The following is a 12,290-nucleotide window of genomic DNA, read 5'->3' on the forward strand; positions in this document are numbered from 1 at the left end:
GGCCATAGACTCTTCTTTCCCCAGGCGCTGAGTGGAAAATAATAATAATAATAATAACATTCGATTTATATACCGCCCTTCAGGACAACTTGATGCTCACTCAGAGCGGTTTACAAAGTGTTATTATTACCCCACAACAATCACCCTGTGAGGTGGGTGGGGCTGAGAGAGCTCCAGAGAACTGTGACTCGCCCAAGGTCACCCAGCTGGCTTCGTGGAGGAGTGGGGAATCAAACCCGGCTCTCCAGATTAGAGTCCCATGCTCTTAACCACTACACCAAACTGGCTCTCTCCCTCATACATGGAATAAGAATGAAGGGCTTCCTTCTTGTATCCAGTAAGAGTTTTTTTTTTTATTTGACAGCCTTATGCCAACAAGAGATGCCTCTTCACACAAGCGCTGATTGTAAAGTACAGTGAATACATGTACAGTCTAGTATACACTTTAAATCTGCATTGAAAAATTCTCATGTTCTATTTAATGCGTATAAAGCTGAATGTGTGATTTAAAAGCCACATTTATCCAGGTATTAATCCCTGGTTTGATTTGTAAATTGAATGTGGATTGGCTTTAGGGATGCTATGCTGAGCAGCATGGGAACCTTTGTGGCAGGGCAATGGGCAGATGTGATGTCATGTGATGCATCGACGTGACGTCACATAAAGCATCAGCGTTACATCCAGCTGAATACCCTGATGTCAGTGCATCAGCCAAGTCTCTGGAAATTCCATGGAAACTCTCTGGTATTATTTCAGTGTGTCAGTTGATGTGCTGACATCACATCTGGGTTTTCATGGACATGATGTTGGCATCTGATGTCATTTTCACTCCCTCCCACTCTGCTCCGTCTGGTCCAGAGGCAGGGGTAGGCGGGACAGTCCAGCCAGTGGGAGAATGCCTGCCAGAATTGGGCAAATTGCATGCCTGGCTGGTCTTTCTTACATGTACGTTCACTGTAACTTGTAAATAGGGCTACTATTATGTATTCTGCTAAGAACTAAATATCATTTCAATGGGCTTAGACTGGAGTAACTGCTTAGGATTTCAGTCTGTGTGTGTGTGTGTGTGTGTGTGTGTGTGTGTGTGTGTGTGTGTGTTTACTGAAGCATTCTTCTATAATATAGCGGCAGTCTGGGATGCATTAAGTCTTTTTCTAAATGGCCTTTGATTATTTGCTCTAGTGATCACAAACTGGCACAATATATTTATTACCTACAATATATGAAGCGCAGTGCTTTTGATCAGCAAGCAGATTACAATTCTTATTTATAGCAGTTCTAGATGACACTTGAAGAAATCAGAGTATGGGGGCGATTGTTGTTGTCAAAGCTGCTTGCCTTTGGGATTTTTATTTGCAGGCAGGGAGAAGAATTTTTCTTCTGTTTGAGGTTTAGGTTCGATCATTGTAGTGCTCAGGTAAATTGGCAGCAACGGTTCATATTATCAATTATTTTAATTAATGCACAGATTCAATATGGCGACAGTTTTTTTGAAAAAAGTGATCTTTTAGCTGCAATGTTCATATGGTATGAGTTTCTGCTATTTCACTATTATGTTTTAACCTGTGATGTTTTAAAACATGATGTTTTCATTAACAGATGGATTTTTTAAGCTGTGTATGTTTACTGCCATTCACAAAAGCAGTCTAGAATGTCTTATATAAAATATCAGAAAAAGGAGCAGCGGATTCAGGACTGGCTTTGTCACAAAACGTATAACTCTTTTATGGTACTGGCTCCTGCGAGACGACTGCTATTTTAGAGGGCTTTAAATGGGGAGTAGATTAGTTCATGGCCTATGGAAGGTTTTTATCTCAGACAGCTAAACTGAACCTCCGTGCTTAAGACTCAGTAGTGGCAGTGGTGGAGAGTACCCTCAAGTCATAGCTGACTCATGGCAACTCCTTGTGGGGCTTTCATGGCAAGAGGCCAACAGAGGTGGTTTGCCGTTGCTTGCCTCTGCAACCCTGGTCTTTGTTGGAGGTCTCCCATCCAATTACTAACCAAGGCTGGCCCTGCTTAGCTTCTAAGAACTGACAAGATCAGACTCACCTGGGCTATCCAGGTCAGGGTGCTTAGACCTAGGGCCAAACTACAACTGACAAATGACACAGGTTGGACACTTGTCAGCTTCCCTCAAGTTTTGATGGGAAATGTAGGCAGCTTGGCGGAATGTTGGACAAGTGACAGTTGAAACTTCCATTGGACAGCAGTTGGATAGCCAAGCTGCAAGACCAGGACATCTACATTTCCCATCAAAACTTGAGGGAAGCTGAGAAGTGTCCAACCTGTGCCTTTTGTCACTTGTAGCTTGGCCCTCAGTCTACCTCTGAAAAATTATTACTGGGGGACAAAAAATATGACTGAGATACGGTTGCCAGCTCTGGGTTGGGGAAACTCCTGGAGATATGGGGGTGGAGCCTGGGGAGTGGAGAGTTTGGGAAGGGGAGGGACTTCAGAACCATAGAGTCCACCCACCAAAGCAGTCATTTTCTCCAGGGGAACTGATCTCTGTACCCTGTGGATCCGCTGCAGTTCTGGGCGATCTCCTAGCCCCACCTGGAAATTGACAGCCCTAGACAGGGTTATTGTTTTCTTGCCTTACTGTTGGGATTCTGGAGGCATCTAGTTGCTGCTGGTGGAAAAAGGATACTGGATTAGACAGACCTCTGATCTGACCCAGAAAGTGTCTCCTTACATTCTTATGTTTTTAAAATACAGTAAATTAAAAAAACATAATAACAATATAATAATAATGTACCATGGAGGCTAGGAGACAGGATGGTCTCAGTTTGAATCTTGCTTCTGCCATAACTACGTGGCCTTAGGCAAACCCTCCTGTCTCATGCCCCACTCCCACGTTTGCAATACGGAGATAGTAAAACTGCTCAATGTTACTGAGTTTTTGTAAGGATCACAGCTAAAATAATTGATGTGAAATGCTTTAAACTCTCAAAATGACTATAAAAGGCTACATTAGGAAGAACTTCTTCACATTAAAGGTAATCCAACAGTGGAATTGGTTGCATAGGAATGTGGTGGGTTCCCCCTCATTGGCAGTCATCAAGGAGCAGCTGGACAAATACTTGTTGTCAGCGATGCTTTAGGCTGTTCCTGCATTGGGCCGGGGGCTGGACTAGATGCTCAGTAAGACCCCTTCCAACTCTATGATTCTATTGCTATATTGTATTACGACTTATAGTATTGTTTACTGTTTCTATTGCTGTTAATACCTCTATGATCGCTATGTTCCGCCAGAGATATGGTTGAGGCCAGTTCCCTAGATCCATCTAGCCTCCCACCCTGTCTCCTATCAGCAGCGGGCAATATGGGTTGCTGCCCCCTTGTAGGAATAGTAACAAATCGTATGCCAACTCACATGCCCACCCCTCCCTTCTCCTGATGAATTCTAGGGAAGGTTGAAGGAAATCCTGTCCCGGAATAATAGGAATTATGAGCAGAGTTTTATGCCGCTGAATTGATTTTATGATCTGTGATTTTATTGTATTTTATTGTAAAAGACACAAGATATTATTGTGTTTTTAACAGTTGTTGTAATCCGCCCAGAGCCCGTTCGTGAGGAGGGCGGACTATAAATGTAATAAATAAATAAAATTTATATTCTTTCTTTCTTTGCTTTACTATAAACTGATATTCTTCCCACTATGCGCACCTCAGTTGGATAAGACTGAAACGTTTTAACATTTCTGAAAGAAAACGGTACCGAACAGTGAACTGTCTGGTTCCCGTGGCAGCAGAACACCCCACTGCTCTAACTGTAGGGACTCCTTGGATATGCCAAAAAAGATGATATTGTAACTTGACCAATAGAAAAAGAGTCTACCTCCCACCTCCACCCTCCCAGCCAATGCCTGATGAGGACTGATCATATTCCGGAGGTTGCCTCAAGTTTCCCCAGAACTACAACTGATCCCTAGACTACAGAGATCAGTTCCTCTAGCAAAATTGGCAACTTCAGAGGGTCGCGTTTATGGCATCACATCCCTGCTGAACGGCCTCCCCAAACTCCATCCTTCCCATATACCACCCTTAAACCTCCAGCAAATTCCCAGCCAGGTGCTGGCAGTCCTTATGGGGGGAATGTTGAGGTCATCCAAGTGTCAGTGAAAGGGAAGGAGGGCCCAGCATCCTCAAGCCTTGAGAGTCCATGGAATTCTTGAGGAAGGTTGGCGGGGGATTCTCAGTTGCCCTCCCCCATGATTCCCAACAGGCCTCCAGTTTGTTACTGCTAAGCGTGCCCAATAACTGTGTTGCTGGGTTAGAACATGGCCGCCTAGTCTGATAGATTAGTTTTCAACAATAATCCAATGGAGAAATGAAGATTCTATCTATCTATCTATCTATCTATCTATCTATCTATCTATCTATCTATCTATCTATCTATCTATCTATCTATCTATCTATCTATCTATCTATCTATCTATCTATCTATCTATCTATCTATCTATCTATCTATCTATCATCATATCATCATCATCATCATCATCATCATCATCATCATCATCAGGGGTCATTTCATAGAAAAAGAGCTGGAGGAACTCATTAGCATAACTCATTAGCATATGCCACGCCCCTTGCCATCACCGGAAGTGTGTCATTAGCACAACTGATTTGCATATGCCACACCCCCTGACATCACCTATCCTGGTTGTTTTGGACCCAATCCCGGGCATTCAGGGCTGGAATTGGGCCCAAAATGGCAAAAAGAGGCTGAAAATGGCCAGAAAGGGGCCCAAAATGGTCAGGATCGGGCCGCTGCTGAGTGGGAGAGTGATCCACCACCTGTCAGAGGCCTGATCTGGGCTGTTTCGGCCCCAATCCAGGCTGAAACGGGCCCCAAATGGCCGAGAGTCAGGTGGGCAGGGCCACCTGACATGTGATCTCTTTGGGGAACTGCATTCCTGTGCATTCCCCCTCAAAATGAGCCCTGATTATTATTAACATTAACATTAGCATTATAACAGCATTCTAAAAAGTGTGCCATCATTGATTCCCTTTATATATGGAAAATCACTCTTCCTTAAAGGCAGTGATTCAGCCTCTTTCCTGCTAATGCCCCTGTGTGACCTGGACTTGTTTCAGAATTCCTTCAGGAGTGCTCCTTATCCTTAAGAGACAGCTTGGAGTTGGGAAGAGTGCTCTGACACACACACACACACACACACCCCGCCATTGTTCCCAGGCTCCCTGCCCTTTGCCTTATTTTCTTCAGCAGCTTCCCCTGTAACCTCCACGCAGGGACCTTGTTACGCTGCAAAGTGCCGGCACCACATCAACCCAAACACCTTTAATCAGGCTTGGGGTCCCAGCATGAGGCTGATGACCGGTGGGGGCGGGGGGCTTGCCTTTCACATATCTGGGCCCCTTTCACATTTCAGTTTTAACCCAGTCGTCATGTGTCGCTGCCCTGACTTAGTCTCAAGTGATGAGGGGGCAGCAGATTCAAACAGCAGTTTTAAACAGCATTTATGAACTATATGTGATTGCTGTGGCCATCTCAAACACGGCCACTTTCTCTGGTGCAAGACATAGCTATTCCCCTCCCCTGGACCACCAGGGCTTAAAAAAAACACACAAATATCACTATAGCACTACACAGTACTGATGGTAGCTGCCGCAGGTTCTCTGGACTCCCAGCTTTCATTTCTTTAAAAAAGGAAGTCTCTAGTCCCTTGCAGACAGATAAGGGGAAAGGCATATTTCAGCAAGGGGAGAAACTAGAGGCTTACTCTTTTTTTTAGATGGAAGCTGGGAATTCAGAGAACCTACTACACATATCATTGCATCTATATGCATTAAAAAACTCTCTGGAATTGGGCAGGGAAATAAAAAGGTGCTATGGACATTTCAAACTGTATTCCACAGTGAATGAAAAGTACATTGAAAACTTGAGAGCAAGAAAACCAGTTTTAAAAAACCAGCTCAGTTTTGACTGAAAAAGCTAAAAAAAACCCTGTTAGCGACTAGCTGTCAAGTCAGTTGTGTCTGAGACGGCACAAAAAATCCACTAGCAACCACCAACCAAAACCGTTTAGAAAGTCCATTTGAAAAGAGCTGTAGTAATATTATCAAGGACACAATAACATTAATTTCTGGGGTGTCATTGCTTCAGTGGGTACGCTCTAGCATTCAGCCAAAACACTATGGTTTAACCAAATGCCAATGGTCACACACATTTTTTCCCACTGCCAGCTGAGTGATGGTAGGAATGGACAGTGAAGGGTACGAGATCTATTGCTGAAGCCCACTTCAGGCACTCTGTAATCTCTTGAAAGAGATACTAAAGCAGGAGTCTCCCGTGGGCACCATGGTGCCTGCAACACTTTTCCTGGCATCCAAGAGTTTTTAGAATGTAGGTGGGTCTCCTGCCCAGCTGGGTTTCTGATTGGCCCTTGGAAACCAGATTGGCTGTGCATATTAAAATAATATTGTTTTGGCAGCTGCCACCACAGTGCAGGTTTTATTCCGTCTCACTCCTCTTTCCTACTGTATGTTTTAAAATTACTCTTGTTCCCTGCACTTAGGCTTTCTTTGTGTTTGTTTGTGTGTGGTTCTGATTCCTATACTGGCCATTTTGTGTTTGGCTCTATTCCACCTCTGTTTTGTGATTGCACCCATCACCCTGAGTCAAAAAAAGTGACAATTCAAATCGAGCAATCTACGTTATAGTTGATTTTCCCGCGCTCCAATTGACAGTTAAGGTTTTGGCACGCAAGCCTGCAAAAGTTCTGTGAGAACCCATTCAGTTATGACTTTGCATTAGGTATACAATATATAATTCCCAGCATCTGGGAACAGGAGTGAAACTAGCATCTAGACACACCAAAGTCACGGCTAGCCGAGACTCGCATATTTCTCTAAGATAACAGGAGAGGCCCTTTCTGGGTCCTAGAGAGCTGTGACTGACCCAAGGTCACCCAGCTGACTACAGGTGGAGGAGTGGGGGATCAAACCTGGTTCTTCAGATTAGAGTCCCGCGCTCTTAAACACTACACCAAATTGGCTCTCCCCCAGTGACTGCCATCCATAAGTGTACTATAAGGGTCTACTGCATAGTCAGTTTACCCCTCTGCATAACCTGAGAGTATTTTATTTGGGGGCACACTTTGAGTCTTGTGGTTTGAGGAAGAAGTGTGCAAATACTTCCCCACCAGACTTTTATTATGGTCTGGATGCCTTGGCCTGTGTGCGCATGGAATTTCAGTAGCGTTTTCCTGTTTTCACAAAGCAACTGTACAAGTGTTGCATTTACAAATAATAATAATAATAATAATAATAATAATAATAATAATAATAATAATAGAGCATTAGATGTGTACCAGACTTCAGGGTTGTAGTCCTTGAGAATTTCAATACCCCATTAGGGAGCCAGCCAGCCAGTCAAAGGCCCAAACATCTTCATATGTATGCATTCATATGTGCAGGGCTTTTTTTTCTGGGAAAAGAGGTGGTAGAACTCAGGACCGCACAATGACGTCGCTTTGGGTCATCTGGAACAAGGGGGGAGTTTTTTAAAGTTTATATTGCCCTTGGTGAGAATGGTCACATGGCTGGTGGCCCTGCCCCCTGATCTCCAGAGAGAGGGGAGTCTAGATTGCCCTCCGTGCCGCTGGCGCAGAGGGCAATCTAAACTCTCCTCTGTCTGGAGATCAGGGACGGGGCCACCAGCCATGTGACCATTTTCAAGAGGTGCTGGGACTCAGTTCCACTGCGTAACAGCTGAAAAAAAGCCCTGCATATGTGTATATATAGAATCATGTATAGGCAAGAAACTGCTTTTTATACCTTCGGCTGTGTTGAAGAGCAAGATTCAAGTCCAGGAACACCTTAAAGACCAACAAAATTTCTAGAGTATAAGCTTTTGAAAGTCAGCCTGAGGAAAGAACTCTCGAAACCAAATACTCTGGAAATCCTCTTGGTCTTTAAGGTGCTCAAGGATTTGGCTCTTGCTTTTTATAGGTGAGATGTATTCAATTGCATGAATATTTTACAAAAGTCTATATTCAACCTTTTTTTTTTTTGAGCAATATTGGAAAGGAAAACAATGCTCCCATGCACCGGCAGCTTGACAGCCCAATTCTGGAAGGTTACATTTAGCACATGCCCACAGCTGTAACCAATCAGTGGGCTGTCTTTCGCATTCTCCTCTGATATGAAGTTAAAATGAACTGGAAATGTTTATGCCATAAATGGCGTGCAGCATATTAAACAGATAATGGAAAGCTCGGGCTTTCCTTGAAAAGCACCGAGCGTCTCGTCCAGCCAAGTTGAACCATTTGGTAACCTTATCCAAAGCTTTCCCCAGTTGCTGGAATGGTTGGTCTGTTAAAACACACACCACACAATACATCTTTGATAAAGCAAACTCATTTTCCGTCTCCCTCTTCCCAGGTAGCCTTGCAAAGCAAAATCTACATTACATGTGGCCATTGCAGCGAATCTGTTGCGGTTATTCTGTTTGCGTTGGTGGATTCTTCTTTGCCATGTAACCTTGTTTAGATCAATCTCTTTTGGTTCTTATTTGCTTCCTTTAAAAAAAAATCCCCAGAGCGTGTTTATAAGCAGCGTATTAATTCTTTGGTCATGCCATTGGTATTTTTGACTGGGTCGGGACAAGGGGAAACAGGCCCCCTCCCTGTTAATCATCTGAACTCAACATTCCATTTGCTTGTTTGCACCCGTCAATCAATTGGGCTAAATCAAATTATTTAAGGTTGTTAATTCCTCCAGTGTTCGAGTGCCCTCTTTCCAACATGTGCACCTGACATGTATTTTCCTTGAAACAGGATACCTCTCCCGCAACAGACACATGCCAATCAATCCAGCTTTGGGAGGAAATACCACAATGGCACGGAGAGGAGACTTGCTGACATGTGCTTGCAAATTGCTCTTCAAGATGTTCTCAAACCTCTAGGGATGAAAAGGCCATATGGGGGAAACAAAAAACCCTACAAGAATGGCAGGAGCGAATGTTTGTTCGTTTGATTCGAAGCAGTGTTTGGAAAGAAAGGTATGGACACACGCAACATGTTTGCTTTTGCCTGCAATGGCACACTTCCTTTGCAGTTTGGTGCATTTGGTTCCTTGCTGCACCAAATGAAACTTGTGCATATCCTCTTACTCACTGTGTAGGCAACACATGGTGCCATCCTTCATTGATAAGTGGGGAAGCAGGAATGGGGTATTGGTTTGTCTGGATTCTCAGCTGGATTCTCAGGGTGGGAGGCTAAGGGCCAAGCTAGAAGTGACGAATTACACTCGAATGGCAAGTGAACAGACTCCCGTGTATTCCTCCCTGTTCACCTGCGCTCCACTTGCACTCCACTCAATCACATGGAGTGCAAGTGGAGTGCAAGTGGTGCACAAGTGGAGCGCAAGTGAACAGGGAGGAATAAACGTGACTTTGTTCACTTGCCAGTCAAGTGTAATTTGTCACTTCTAGCTTGGCCCTAGGGGATGCTTTATGTCAGAGGCAGTGGGAGACGAATGGGTCAGGAGGGCAGCGATGGCCAGCTTCTGTTGAGTTAGAGACCAGTCTGTTCTCCACACCATGGTACAGAGGTGGATTTGTGCCTTAGACCAAATGGCACACCAACAACAAAAGTTGTTAGTGCCCACTCCATTTGCTCACCTGTAGAAAACCTCATTTTTGTATTGTATTTATAGACTGTTTCTCAACTTCAATGCACAGTTTAGATCAGGGCAGACAAGGGCTGCCAAAGTCTTGTTGGGGGACCTGGAACCCCCTACCCCCTACTGAGCTCCCATTGTCCACCTCTGGGGATAATTGTTTAAAAGCCTGGTGACACCTTAAGTGTGATGTCATTTCCAGGGAAAACACAGAAGTGACTGTGGATAGTGCTAGGAATAGCTGGAAACTCTATGGGTTTCCCCAGAAGTGAGAGACCTAGAAAAGTGTAAATGTGTAACTTGGCCCTTAGCCATACAGCTCACTGGGTGACCTTCTGCCAATCATTCTCTAAGATTCATCTACTTCATAGGGTAGTTGTGCAAATAAGCAGATGAGGAGAGAGCTATACACACTTCCTTAAGTTCGTTGGAGGAAGGGCAGGATAAAAATGTAGCAAACAGGCAATATTTACTGCATTTTGCCGTTTTTTGAAATATGTTAGTAATGCTACGGAAGGGCCAAATCTGAATTTGAAACCAGTGGTCCCTCTCTGTTATTTGCAGTCAGTACAAAAATCTTGAGGGTTTGCGGGCTAAAGCCCAGGCAGATCGTAAATGTCATACCATATGCTTCCGTTATCACTTTCATTTGATGTTAAAATAAGTCCTGTTTTGGATAATGGGACTTCCACCTGGCTATCTAAAAGCAGGAGCTGGTGGCTTAAGAATCCCTGCAGAGTTTGCAAATAAAGAGAAAGATTGACCAAAAGCACTTCTAGAAGAACTGGCAAAACAGCTGCAGGTTTGGGCCTTCTCACATGTGGAAAGAGTAGGTGGGAAAGAAACAGCATTTCATTTGGGACTGTTTTGTTTTCATAAAGCATAATCCACAGTGAAATACATTTCCTCTTTGTGACAGGTGTGCTTGCACCTCTAAGTCCCTCCCTCTGCGCCCAAAAGTTTGCCGTGTGTTTTATGCTTCTTGCAACAGGGTCAGCTTTGTGGCTCCTTTTAAAAAACAAATTTACAGTTCCCAGAGATGTGGGGCAAGGCAGGGAGAGTAGAGTCAGAAGGGGAAAGCAAGAAGCATTTTGAAGAGAAGGAAGAGCTTCCCCAGACCACAATTCTTGCTTTTCCAAGCTGACTTGCCTGCCCTCCAACCAGTGGAATTTTAATTCAGATTCTGAGGGTAAAATCAGGTGTAAATAGGTGTAAAATCAGGAAATATGTGAACAGATCTCTGGTAGTTTTTTAAAAATGTAAATAGCAGCAACAGTTCCCGTGATTTGGGGTGGGGTTGGGGTGGAAGAGGTGGGATGACCCTTTTCCTTCTGTATCCTTTGGGGTTTCAGGAGAGGTGAGATTAACCTTTTTCTGTTTGTTCCCTTTTCTCAATCTCAGCTGACTACACAGGAACATACCAGTGTGGTGTAGTAGTTAGAGTGCCAGACTAGAATCTGGGAGAGTCAGGTTCAAATCCTCACTCTGCCATAGAAACTCACTGGGTGTCATAGCAGAGCATAAGATGAGAGGCAGTCCCATAGATACGAGGGTCCAAGACTGTGAAGGGTGTTGTATGTGATAGCCAGTACCTTGAATTGAACCTAGTAACTGATGGGCAGCCAGTGAAGTGACAGCAGCATGGTTGTAATATGCATCCTCTGGCTAGCTTTTGATCATAGCAGGGCTATTTCTGTACCAACCAGACTCCAAGTTGACTTCCAGGCTAGTCCTATGTAGAGTGCATGGATCCAGGTGGCCAGATCAACCGAATCAAGGTAGGGGGCCATCTTCCTGCCTAAACTAATTTGTTAGAAGTTTTTTGCAGCTGTATTAACTTGCTTCTCTAGCAGTAATGCTGCATCTAGTCTTAACCAAATCAATAAAAATAAGCTAAACTGCATCAAAAGTGGGAAGTACAATGTTTTCTAAGACCCAAGGGTTCTCAATAGAGGTGGGCACGAACCAAAATACAAACCAAAGTTCGTGATGAACCGGTCCTGTTCGTGGTCCGCAAGCTGGCGGTTCATCAGAGCCCATTTCTGACGAACCACTACGAACTTTAGGCTGGTTCATTTGGTTCATTTTTTGGTTCGTCACTGCAGACAGCCTGGCACCGATCAGTCAGTTTCCTAGGCAACAGGGGATGGACTTCCTGCAGACCTTCTGCTGGCCCGGAAGTGATCTTCTGCTGACCCGGAAGTGACGATTTGCTGACCTGAATGAGACGTTTTCACAAACCAAACGAATCGGTTCACTAACCGGGGCAGGTTCGTGAAATTTCGTGGTTTGTGAAATGCAACGAAGCACGAACCACGTGGTTGTTTTTTTTCTGGTTCATGCCCATCTCTAGTTCTCAACCAGCTTTCCCACTATTTTGTCAGGTTTCAGTTTCAATTTATTCACTCTTACCTATTTATTCATCATGGTAGTTAAGAAGTGGCTTCAGAACTTTACCCAATATCACAAGGAGATTTACAGTGAAATTCTAAGCTGAGTTTGAGTTATCCAAGAAGTACTCCAGTTTGAGTTATCCAAGAAGACCTAGAATAGGTTAGACACCACTATCTCAATCAACTTGCCTATAAGGGCAGATCAGAGACTGGGTCATAATTGGCCACATCATTTTTCTGTAGGGA

The sequence above is a fragment of the Eublepharis macularius genome, chromosome 13, assembly GCF_028583425.1.
Source record: "Eublepharis macularius isolate TG4126 chromosome 13, MPM_Emac_v1.0, whole genome shotgun sequence".
NCBI lineage: Eukaryota > Metazoa > Chordata > Lepidosauria > Squamata > Eublepharidae > Eublepharis > Eublepharis macularius.